At 37.4% G+C, this 13,251-nt stretch overlaps 1 protein-coding gene across 1 annotated transcript in view; it reads left to right on the top strand.

Annotated features, from left to right (window-relative positions):
* LOC138172037 (protocadherin-15-like) overlaps positions 1-13,251 on the top strand; it is a 2,287,527-nt gene that overhangs the window by 990,900 nt on the left and 1,283,376 nt on the right. The window contains exon 4 of the mRNA XM_069101643.1: positions 1,910-1,958. The gene's annotated coding sequence lies outside the window, so the exon portion shown is untranslated. The remainder of the gene's footprint in view (positions 1-1,909; positions 1,959-13,251) is intronic.

The raw sequence follows: 13,251 nt of genomic DNA, 5'->3' as shown, positions 1-13,251 counted from the left end.
ATATATATATATATATATATATATATATATATATATATATATATATAAAACATACTATCTGTAAATCAGAACTTGGTACATATCTTAGGAAGGGACAGAAGGCTTGAAATCAGAAAAAGATGTGGAGTTCAAGTTTTGTCCATGACATCACCTGACTGTGATCAAATGAGATCATATTTGTAAGCCCTTAGCACAAAGCCTGGCACGTGCTTTTGATGATTAAAAACTTTGAATGATTAGTTTTTTCTACCCAACCCCTGTGTTATTTTCAGTGGTGTCCATCTCTCCATGACTCCTTTTATGATTTTCTTGACAGATATACTGAATTAGTTTGCCATTTCCTTCTCTAGCCCATTTTAGAGATGAAGAAACTGAGGCAGACAGAGTTAAATGACTAGCCCAGTGTCCCTCAGCTAGTAAGTGTCTGAGGTCACATCTGAACTCAAAGAGAGGAGTCTTTCTGACTTCAAGCCTGGAGCACTATCTTCTGTGTCACACAGCCACCCCTGAATGACCCTAGTCAAGACATTTAACTATTATGTGCCTCAGTTTTCTCAACAGGAAAATAAAGATAATAATAACACTTACCTCCTAGAGTTGCTGTGAAGGTTACATGATATGCCACATGCTATGTGATTTGCAAACCTTAAAACATTCCATAAATTTCATCATCATCATCATCAATATGTTTATTACTAGATGTTTAGTCTCCATCAAATTAAACACTTCCATCAGAACTTGATACATATCTTAGGAAGGGACAGAAGGCTTGAAATCAGAAAAAAGATGTGGAGTTCAAGTTTTGTCCATGACATCACCTGACTGTGATCAAATGAGATCATATTTGTAAGCACTTAGCACAAAGCCTGGCAGGTAGTAGGACCTATATGAATGATTAGTTTAGAAACTCACATAGTTTCTCCATCTGCTTTCATCACAGACTTTGCACCCCTACAGCTTAAAGCTTTTTTTTTTCATGAACAACTCTGAGAATCTAGCAGGTCTCTCTTAAATATCATTTGTGTGTGATTGGTTGATTTATGGAATTTCATGTACAACTTTTGAAACCTCAGAATTTTTTATAGGTAGTTGAAATTTAGTTCTTTTTTTACACTGACCATTGTTAAGCGTTATAAATAATTAAATGATTATTTTGTTTTCATTCCAACCTTGTTTGGCCCCTAAAATTATCAATTCTCATTGTATCTGAAAAGATAGGTTATAGGGACTCTACATTCATTGATATAGATTAACTATCTCTACTGATGAAGGTGGCCATCTTGTCTTATGTTAAGTATAAAGATTAAGACTGAGGCAGTGAGAGTCAAGATACTTGTCCAGTATAACACAGTCAGTGTGGCAGGATTTGAATTCAGGTCTTCCTGACTCTAGACCAACTCTTTATCCACTACACCACATTGTCTTTCTTGGAATGTTTGTTGATTGATCATTATATGGCTTTCTGGTCTCCAATGTGCTTTCCTCTAAACTGACTTGTGAGGTGGGACATAGAATTATGTTTATGGCCATTTGACAGTTAAGCCTGAAAGATGTGACCTCAGGGTCACACAGTTCAGAAATGGCAAAGCCTGGGTTTTACCACAATTTTTAGAGTTGGGGTCTAGGATTCTTGCCAACATATGGAAAGTCACTATTTCAAACATTGAACTTATCTGGAGATCTTCACCTCTACTTTCCCTTCATTCTTTTTACCATTCTTTTCATGTAAGCATTAACAAATATGTCTTCAGATACAGGTAAAAAATAACTGTCATTACTTCAATGTGTATTTACTAGAATTCTTCTGAGAATAAATATCTAAGAATGATTATTGTAAATACTTCTTCAAATCCAAGTTATTCTCCTCTGTTATCAAATATGACTGAAAATTTTATTGTTTATTTTCCAGGATTCACAATAAAAACAACACTGAACACTATGATCAAAAACTGAAAAAGGTACAGTCTCTTTTCATTTTTACTTAAATTAGTTTAAAGGAAAGATAAATTGATGTTGGGTTTTTTGCTGTTGTTCCTGTTATTGATTTATTTTTGAGATCTATGAACTGGTTAATTACTAAGGCCTTCAAAATTGAGATAACCAAGAAAACCTTTTAGCATTTTCAGAAAACCTGAAAATGCCTAGGATGACTTTTGAGAACACTTATGCCATCAAAAGTCCACTTTAGTCATCATCTGAATTTGAAATTATTTTATTAGCAAGAGAGTCATCAAATAGTTATTGGTATTACTCTATTTTTCAAGGAATTTTCTGTGATTTGAGGAGAATCATCTTAGTGGAGGACAACATTAAAGCTACATTCTGCCCTACTGAGTCAAATGTTCTTTAAAAACAAAAAAGAAATGAACAAAAAAACCCCTGTAATTGTCAATAAACAGTAAGTTTAATGGAATCTTCAGGTGTTTGTATCTTTCTGTCATCTGTTAATCAGTGCATTTATTAAGCACTTATTCTTTGTCGGTCGTAGTGCTCACTTTCAAGTCTACAAAGAAAAGCAGAGTGAATGATTTTTTCTTCTTTAGTTTGTATGGATAAAAGTGCATTGGACTGGAAAAGTTGATGAAGTTTCCTGAAATTATTAGTGGTCCGTGGCAAATTCAATCACATATTTGTCTTGATTTCCTTTGCATCAAAAATATATCTGCCACATCTGGTTGTGCCTTGGATAGTGAATCAGTTTCTTTATTCTACAAGAATTAATGGAGAAAGTTCATGATATTGTTTCCCCAAACTCACTGTTAATGAAGCTTATGGAGGAATTTTAATTGGGGGGAGATTCTATAGATATAGTTATGTATATATATTATTAATATACATATTATTATATAATATATATGATTATATATAATATATAAATATATATTATTATATATAATTTATGTATATATATTAGTAGAAAGGATGCAGGGTTTTAGTGAAGGGTATTAATTAAAATCCGATTTCTACTGTTAACTACTTTTGTGTTCTTGGGAAGTCTTATTCCAGCTCTGGTCTTCAGTTTCCTCATTTGTAAAATAAGGGGTTTGGTATAGGGCAAGGTTTATAACCTTTCCTATTTCATGTATCCCATTGGTAGTCTTGTGAAACTGATGACATCTTTAAAATATTTTTGTAAATGAATAACATTAAATGATTACAAATAGCATAAAGTAAAGGATTACAAAGGCAACCAATGATGCTGTAATAATAATTATTATTATATAATTAAATTATTATTCATGCATCATTTGTTGCATATATGTATTTCCCATCCAAGTTTATAAATCCTGAAATCTATCCTAGATTATCTTCTGGAATAGTGGATTTCCAAGGTAACTTCTGACATTAAATATGACTGATTAAAAAAAAAGTCTTGTAGTTGTAGTGGATTACAAGAGCAGCATGAATCAGCACTATGATGTGGACTCTAGAACAGTCACTGGACTTTTGAATTGAGTTAAGAGAGGATTGTGAGTGGTTGTTGTCATTCTGTTTGTCCTTCATTCTGGAAGAGGGCCATGACATGAGGGAGATGATGATGACATGAGTCGCCGTTGACTTTGAGTTAGGGCGGGCTCTGCAACGTTACCAGCCTCACTTTCTCCTCCATAGCCATCTGGGTCCAGTGACCAGATATTCATCAGGATGACTGGAGATGATCAAGAATTCAATGGGAAACCCTGGCCCCTTTTGGCTAAGGCCTTTCCAGGTTCTCACTTTGAATGAGGTAACAGCCATTCAGTGAATAGGCCTCTTTAAGAAGTGAGTCAAGGGAGGACCCTTAATAAAAAATAAATAAATAGGGGTGGCTAGGTGGTGCAGTGAATAAAGCACTGAGTCTGGAGGACCTGTGTTCAAATCCAGCTTCAGACACTTGACACACTTACTAGCCATGTGACCTTGGGCAAGTCACTTAACCCCAATTGCCCTCCAAAAAAAGCAAAAATAAATAAATACAAACAAATAAATAAATAAAATATCAAAGAGAAGGCAACACTTACTCAGGCTTGCTGGCCAAAAGAGAAATACTTTACATTTACTCTGAACCAGGAGGGGCAAAAAAACCTTTAGGTGGTGCTTGGGCTGGGACCTATTGTTGTCCAATCCATGAGCTCCAGAGTGAATTGAGTTTAAGGCTTAGTCTTTGAGAAAGAAATCAAGCCAGTAAACCCAAATTAACTAGACAAATTTAGTCCATCAAAATGTACCTTCCTTTCGAGAGGAGACAGAGAATGGGATGAAGAGGGGGAGAGAGAGAAGGAAAGGAAGAGGGAGACAGAGAGAAGGAAAGGAAGAGGGAGAGAGAGAACTGAGTTACCCAACTGGCTGCTTCCAGGAAAGATGACGTAGTGGTCCCTTTGTTCTCTGCCCTTGTAATGTCAGATATTGGAAAGGGTACTCACAAGTGGGGGAGCATTTATTATACAGAAACTGGCTTGTTCCTAATGTCATTGATTTAGAGCAAGCTAGATTCTTAGAGCTGTTTAGTGCAACACTAATTTCATTTAAATTGAGAGCCTAAAAGGAGAAATGAGTTGTCTAGAGTCATACGTCTAGGAATGGAAAGAAGCTGGACTTGTCCCCATGTCTCCTTAATATTGAGGTCAACTCTCTCTCCACTATCTATCATTGCCACCCTCTGATGAAGAAGGTGGAAGCATCAGAAGTGACAGAACAGTTGTTTTTATATATACACGAAGGACTGTCATATGGAAAATGGATAAAAGTGGTTATATTTGGCCCCAGACACAAAGCCAGGGGTAACTAAAAGAGTGCTATACTTGGAGTCAGGCAGGCATGAGTTCAAATCTTGCCTCAGGAACTTAAGATCTGTGTGGTTTTGGCTAAATTCATTAACCTCTCTGGGCTTCTGTTTCTTTATGTGTAAAATGAGAAAGTTGAACTCAAAGATCTCTTCCATCCCTAAAAGTACGAGTCTATGATAAGTTGAAAGAGGCAGATTTGGCTTCTATAAAAGGACGATATTCCTAAGAATCAGAGTTATGCTGAGAAGCAGAGGGGCAGGACATTGGGGAAGAGTGTTGAACTTTAGTCAGGAAGACCTGAGTCCATTCTGAGCTCAGGCACTTACTAGCTGTGCAACCCTGGAGAAGTCACTTAACTTCCTTCAACCCAACTTTCCTCATCTTTGACATAGGAATAATAACGGAACCTATCTTACAGGCTTATAGTGAGGATCAAATGAGATGTTTATAAAGGGATTTGCCAAACCCAAAAAATGGTAACCAATATGATTGTTGTTATATAAACATACTTTGTCCAGTATGCTATCACTGACTGGGGTTCTTGTTCATGGATCGGTAGGACTAGATGACCTCTGAGATCCTGTGCAAGCCTAAATTCTCTGATTCTATGATCTCTGAAATATCTCTGCAAAACCCCTGTTGAACACTAAAGTGCTATGGGAATCATTCATTACTGTAAACTATTCCTTAAAAATTTTGCTTAAGAACCATTCATGATTATGAATACCCATAATGACAATGGTTACTATTACTATATATTAACAATAATTAATATTGATCTATATTTAATATGTGCTAATGTGAAGGATAATTGCTCTTACTGTTATTGTTGTTGTTTAAATGGGAATCTAGAATATTCTCAGGAGAGTCAGTCTGCCTTTTATCCCTACCTCTTAAATGGAATGTTCATGTGGGTTTTGTTTGAATGTGATAATGGCCCATGGGCCTTAGCAGTTGAGAATATGGAAGTAGACCAGAGAGATAGCTTCTTCCCCTTACTGAAGTTGGGTCTCCCCCTCCCCCAACCTTTTCATGTTGTTTACTCTGAAAAATCACCACAATTGACATTGAAAGCATTTTGACACCCAGATTCAATTATCTGTGTTTGCAAGGGAAATCGTTCATATTACCCACACCATTGTGCCTGAGAGCTCATTAAATGAAGGGCCAGGATGTTAACAGATCTCCAAAGAAGAGCCCAATCCTGGAGCTCCATTGCTTGTTTTTTTATTTTCCTTTTTTAGAAAGACAACTGGCACAGAAAGACTATTTTTGAAAGCCCCGTGGAGGAGTGTGGTAATGTTGGGTCATTAAACAGCTGATAAGGAGTTCCATTTACTAGGGAAAAAGGCAATTCAAGAAGGTGAACTTCCCTGTCTGTTCTAAGGAAGGCATTTGCTTCCTTGAGAATGTAAATGAATAGAGTCCAGTTTCCTTTCATCACCCAAATTATCTCCTTTTCTTTATGTTCCAGAAAGAGCTCCTGGAGACTCATTTTTTGGAAGCAGGTTGTGGAATCACTGCACTCTAGTATATTTTCTTTTCATAGTTATATGTACTATAGAGAAGAAACTTGTAATAGTGTCAGAGATCTAGGATAAAATCCTAACTTTGACACATACTGACTGTGTGACCCTGGGGGAGTCATTAAATTCCCAATGCCCCAGATAATGCAGTAAATCTTTTAGGTACAGAACCATTGTACCTTGGTTGGGAAATATGTTCTAAGAAATATAAGAGGGAAATAGAAAATGGTAGGTTTTTAAATAGAGATGTGGAAAGGACTTCAGAAGTCTTTAGTCTAATCCATAAGTTTAGCATTTAATATAGTTGAGATCACTTAAGCATAGCCAAGATAAAGAACTTGACATAGGTCTCCCAGTAAACAAAAGGCTCATATCCAGAATGGTCCCTAGCTCTCAAATCCCTCATAGAGAGTTCAATTCAATGAATTCACAAATCAGGTCAAAATAATATTACTACTATCTTACCACCACGTTGCTGCTGCTGATACTACTACTACTACTTACCACTATTACTAATATCACTACCACTACTGTTATTGATCATTTATGTATTCCTTTAAGGTTTACCAAACTTACTGATTTTTATTATCCTATGTTGTTCAGTTGTTTCAGTCACATCTAACTCTATAACTCCATTTGGGGGTTTTCTTGGCAAAGATTCTGGAGTGGATTTCCATTTCCTTCTCAATCTCATTTTATAGATGAAGAAACTGTGGCATAAAGGGTAAAAGTGTCTTGACAAGAGTCACACAGTTAGTAAGTGTCTGAAGTCACATGTGAACTCAGAGACTCCTGACTCCAGGGCAGACCCCATCCACTGCACCACCTAGCTGCCATTGTCCTATGTAGTAGATAGTATAAATAAAATTCTCCCCATTTTTCAGAAACAGGGAGCTTAAGATCAAAGGGGTTATTTGATTTGCAGAAAGTCATACTCATTGGAAACCAAAGAGTCAGAATTCAAATCCAGCTCTTCTGACTCCAAAGATAGACAACCCTTTTCCCTGGAGCAAACTACTGCTTGTAATTATCATGGGTGGAATAAAAATCCAGATCTCTTGATTTCAAATCCAGTGATCAATATGTTTTACATGATTGTGTATATGATAATTTATTTCTTGATTTTACTGTTGACTGTTCTTCCCTCCTCTTGCTTTTTGGAAATTCTTAATAGCATTTTAATAGTCAAGCAAACTATTGACTCATGTAGATCATTGATCTCATAGGAAACTTTTTTTGAAGCAATTTCTTTGAAAAGTTTATCAAATGGATTAGACTTTAAGAAGTTACTTATAGATCAAGTCCTAAAGTAATTATTGACATACCATGAAAAGCAAAGCTAAATAACAGCATCCTTACTCTCAGAAATATTTGCTACTGAAGTTCTCAGCTTTTTCCATGAATTTTCATGAATAGGGAATACTCTTGAAATTTCCTTATATACTTTCATCGATTATTCTCAGATGAAAAGCAGAATGCATAGCAGCATTATATATGTGTATGGGTGCGTGGGAGCTTCTGCGTGGCTTGTGTCAGGCAAGAAGGAAATGAAAACATAACAGATGCTCATTGATTAAGGAATAGTTAAAATTTTGTGGTATGAGTATGATGGAAAATTTCCATGCTGTGGGCATGAAGAAAGGTGGCAGAGTCGATAGATCACTGGAATTTAATTCAGAAAAAAGCTGGAATTCTGCTTTAGGTATTTACTATCTATGTGACCCAGGATGTTATTTTTCATTCATGCCCTATTCTTCATGACCTCATTTGGAGTTTTGTTGGCACAGATACTGCAGTGGTTGGCCATTCCTTTCCTACCTTATTTTGCAGATGAAGAAACTGAGGCAACCAGGGTAAAAGGACTTGCCAGGGTCACGCAATTAGTGTCTGGGGCTGGATTTGAACTCAAGAAAGTAAATCTTCCTGATTCCAACCCCAGCAATCTATCCACTCTACCACCCACCTGGTCCACTACTCATTTAATCTCTCATTCCCTCCTCTTTAAAATGGAGAAGTTAATAATTCTTACCTCCCAGGTTGTTGTGAGGATCAAATTAATTAATATATGTAACGATCTTTGCCAACCTTAAATCTTTGCATCAATGCTCTTATTAATGAAACACAATGCTGGGATGTCAAAACAAAAGCTAGACATAAACATTCAAAATTTAAGAAAGGAATAAAGCAGTACATGCAGCTTGAAGCCTAGAGAATGTGTCACCGTGAGGAAGATGAGGGGAAAGCAGGATGGGTGTTTTCCCCAGAAAAGAGGAGGCGTATAGATGGGCAGGGTTTATGTGCTGCCTTCAAGGACTCCATGTTTGTCCTCTGGAAGAGGGATGTCTTTTTTTAAAGGTTTGCAAAGTGCTCAACTAGCTCCGCTTTTTATTCTCACCACAACCCTTGGAGATTGGTGCTATTATTTTAATACCCAATTTAGAGATGGAGAAGCTGAGGTGGACAGAGGTTAAGAGACCTGCCCAGGGTCTTGAACTCAGATCTTTCTGACTCCTGGGCCAGCATGCTCTCCAGAAGGCAATATTAAGAGTAAAGGATAGAATTCACATATAGAAAGAATCCAGATCAACTGAAGAAAAGTCTTAAGGATGAAGACCATCCCACAATGCCTGGGGAGCTAATGGGATTCTAGTCTTTGCAGGTCTTCACATTGCATCTGGTCAGCCTGCTGGGACTCTCTCTGCCATTTCAGATTGCTACCTTTTCTGCACCATCCAATCTTAGAGATTTGCCTTGAAGTATGAGAAGTTAAGGGCTTCAATCAGGGTCACTTAGGGTACATAAGGATGCGAGATGAGACTTAAGGTCAAGTGTTTCAGGCAGAAGGCAAGAACCCCAGCTAGTGGAGATGCCTTGGAAGGCCTTCTTGCTTAGAGAGACATTGGACTACATGGCTTTAGACCTCCCTTCCCCCTCCTGGTTTTCCCACCCTTTGAAAGCATTATTCAAGAATTTATTCAAAGAGAATCCCCTTCCCTTGCCTTTAAATTCCTTCCCTAGATATCTGATGGGGAGTGGGGGCACATGAAGGATGAAGTTAATTTGTGACCATAGGCAATGATAAAACCTCTCTTCTCACTGATTGATGGAGTGGTGTCAGTAACCTCAGAGGTATAATCAAGATGCTAGCAATTCAGAATTTCTTATAGTTTGCTTTTTGTCACCTTTTTTTTCTTGTGGTGATGGGTTGTGGGGGGAAGAGGTGACCTCAGCATAGAGATGGAACCCAAGTGATGAGAATGAGCCTTTGCCTTCCTCAGCTCTAGAGAAAAAAATGCTGATGAATGACCTAGTCCTCTCATTCACACAGCTCATTGGAGAGAGCAGTCTGCCCATATCTATTTTTATGCACATTACATATTTAAAAGATAAAGCAACCCAAATCGTGTTTTATTATCAGAATTCTTATTCTTGATTTCTCTGCCAGAGTGATGAATATGTATGGGCGGGTAAACACCCCTGCTGGAGTGACAGGCCCAAGTGCAGCAAAGATAAGCCAAGGCTGGGTATTCTCAGTGGCAGATAAATGAAAAGGAAATCTGTCAGTCTCATTTACTATTCAGCTCTCTTAATCAGTGGGCATGAGGCAGCTTTACAGGCCTCTTTAGAATATTTGACATTCACTTGTTCTCATGTAGGAGAGGCCCCCCAGCCACACTGGGAAGGAGCCTCAAGAGATCACTGGGGTGAATAATAGACTGGGTGTTTCCTTCTGAATGGAGTTCTTTGGTCAAACCTCCCAACTTCCTGGGGCAGAGAAACTAAGTGACTTTTATCCACAGAGCTAAAGGTTTATGTATTGGTGTGGTACACTAACATTAAATACATCAACCATCAGCAATAGCACCTATGGAATTGTCTGTGATGTGGAGAAATGGGAGATATGAATGAGAAAGGCACAACATGCAGTCAGGTTAATTTCTTTACTACTGATCAGTCAAGAAACACTTATCAAAGGCTTTTCATAGGCCATGCATTGTGCTAAGCACTGGAGATACAGAGAATAAGCCAAAACAGAATCAGTCCTCAAGGAGATTCCATTCTAAATAGGGAAAGGTCATACATCTAAATGAAGAAATAAATATGTTAAAAATTGAATGAATATAAACAAATGAATGAATGAATAAATAAAAAGAAGATATAAATATAGATAAAGAAGGACATGCCTTACCTTTTGGATATGGGGAGACTGGACTTTCTCTCCTGAAGAAGTAAGCACTTGAGCTGAGTTTTGAAGGAAATCAGGGATTCTGAGAGATGATAGTGAGAAGGCAAAGTATCCAGTGAGTGGGAGACCACCATGTAAAGGCAAGAAAAGGGAAGGTGGAATGTGGTATGGGAAGGACAGTCAGTGGATCTTTGTTGGCCACACCAGAATATAGAAGGGAGTGATGTATGTGAAAGCTAGAAAGCTATGCAAATGGAGCAGGGTTGTAAAAAACTTTAAATGAAAAACATGAGCCTAGAGTTGATTCTCAGCATAACAGGGATGTTTATTGACTAGGAGTATGCCATTGTATAATTTGTTAAAATGTAATAATTGTTTTTAATAGTATTTTTTTCTAATTACATGTAAAACAAATTTTAACATTCGTTACCAAAAAATGAGCTCCCTAAGATAGTAAACAATTTGATATAGGTTACATATGTACAGTCATGTAAAATATATTTCATTTTTAATCATGTTGTGAAAGAAGAAACAGACCAAAAGAAAAAAAATGAAAAAAATAACAAGTAAAAATAAGATACTTTGATCTGTATTCATACTCTATCAGTTCTTTCTCTGGGGTGGATAGCATCTTTTCATCATGAGTCCTTTGGAACTGTCTAGTATCACTGTACTGCAGAGAGTAACTAAGTAGTTAATAGTTGATTATCACAGAATGCTGCTGTCACTGTGTACAATATTCTCCTGGTTCTGCTAACTTCACTTTTCATCTGTTCATGCAAATCTTACCAGGTTTTTCTGAAATCTTTCTGCTTTGTCATTTCTCATAGCACAATAGAATTTCAGAGATAATGTCAGGAAAATTATTTCATAAAACTGTTTTGCTGATTAAGTGACAAAATGATTATAAAGCACTTTGTATTCCTCTGCTTTTCTAAAGGGTTCCAGTCTGAGACTTAGGGGAAAATGACAAATATAGACCAATCATGTCCATTTCAAAAGTAATCAAAAATCATTTTGAGATGTGTACAAACAGGTAACTCGAAGAAGTCATTGATTCTTCTATCTTTTCCTAGTGATTATTTTCTTATACCCAGTTTTTTCACCTTCAATAGGTTTAGTGTCAGTCAATTAGTCAACACCTATTTATTTAGTGTTTAGAAAGTTTATCACAGTACTAAGTATCTTCTCTCCAGGAGTATATATTCTTTTTTTTTTTTGCTCTTTATTAATTTGTTTGTTTACTTTTAGTTTACAAGATTCAATTCTACAATTCCTCGAGTTTCAAATTTTCTCTCTCTCCCTTCCCTCCCCCCCCCATGGTGGCATACAATCAAGTATAGGATCTGCAAATACTTTCACATTAGACATAGTCAGGTTATAAAGAAGGATTGTATCAGATGGAATGAACAATGGGAAAGAGGACACAAAACCAAACAAGAAAAAGAAAAAGAGCAGGTGGTTTGCTTCAATCTGGATTCAAACTCAGTTCTTTCTCTGGATGTAGACATCTCTCCCCATCAAGAGACTTTTGGGGTTGACTTATAGCCCTGCATTGCTAAGAAGAGTCCATTCAATAAAAGTTGGTCATCACACATATGTTGTGTCTGTAATTGTGTACAAATTTCTCCTAGTTCTACTCTTCTCACTCAGCATCAGTTCGTATGAGACTCTCCAGGTAAATATGAAGTCCATCTGCTCCTCGTTTTTTATAGCACAATAGTATTCCATTACATGCACATACCGCAACATGCTCAGCCATTCCCCAAGGAGTATATATTCTAATGGGGGAAGAAACTATGTAAAATATTAGGCAAGGTCATCTGTCAAGGGAAGTCATGAGTAATTGGGGTCACCAGTAAAAATATCCTGGAGGAGCTGGAATTTGTTCTGAGTTCTGAAATTCTTGAGTTCTACATTTTAGGTATGTGGAAGAGCCAGTACAAGGCTGGAGATGGGAGATGTAATGTTATATTTAGGGAGTAACGTATATGCTAGTGTGTAGAAGGGAGTAAAATATAAAAAGAAGGAAAGGTAGGAAGAGGCCAGTTTGTAAAAATCTTGAAAAGCCAAACAGAGTGCTTTATATTTGATCTTCCAGGTAATAGGTAATCTGCGGAGCTCATTGCAGGTGTAAGATTGGGGTAAGGGAAATGGAGATCATTAGACATGCACTTCAGAAAAGTCAGCTTAGCAGGTGAGTGGAAAATAGAGTGGAGCAGAGAGAGGTTTGAGACAGGGAGACTGATTGGAAGTCTATTGCAATAATTCAGACAGGAGGCCAAGAGGTTCTGAATGGGGTAATGGAAGTAAGAGTGCAGAGAATGGGCCTTCGGGGAGAGGCATCATGAAGGTAGAAATGACAAGATTGTAAATGGATTAGACATGTTAGGAAAGAGTGAAGAGTGAGATGTCTCTGCGAACTCAGGCCTGGATGACAGGGAGGATGATGACACCATATATGTCAGTAAAGGGATAGAGACTGGGAGTGTGATTTCACTGGTTTAGGGAACGACCAAGGGAAGAAGTTTCCTCTACCAGTTGGGGGTAGTAATATCTTTGCAAGATGGATTGTTAGGGAGTTGCCTGGAGAGCTAGAATGTGAAATGAGTTATCCAGTCACACAATCAGAATGTGACAGAGGCAGCTAGCACTGACTTTGAAAAACATCTTGTGTCCTCCAAACTTTCTTCTTTCTCCCATATTCCCTTCTTCTTCTTCTCCTTCTTTTTCTCCTCCTCCTCCTCCTCCTCCTCCTCCTCCTCCTCCTCCT

Source organism: Petaurus breviceps, unplaced genomic scaffold (assembly GCF_028583685.1).
Source record: "Petaurus breviceps papuanus isolate PSGF00001 unplaced genomic scaffold, PetGlider_PUasm1.0 490, whole genome shotgun sequence".
In the NCBI taxonomy this organism is placed as follows: domain Eukaryota; kingdom Metazoa; phylum Chordata; class Mammalia; order Diprotodontia; family Petauridae; genus Petaurus; species Petaurus breviceps.
This window is presented reverse-complemented; position numbering and strand designations above follow the sequence as displayed.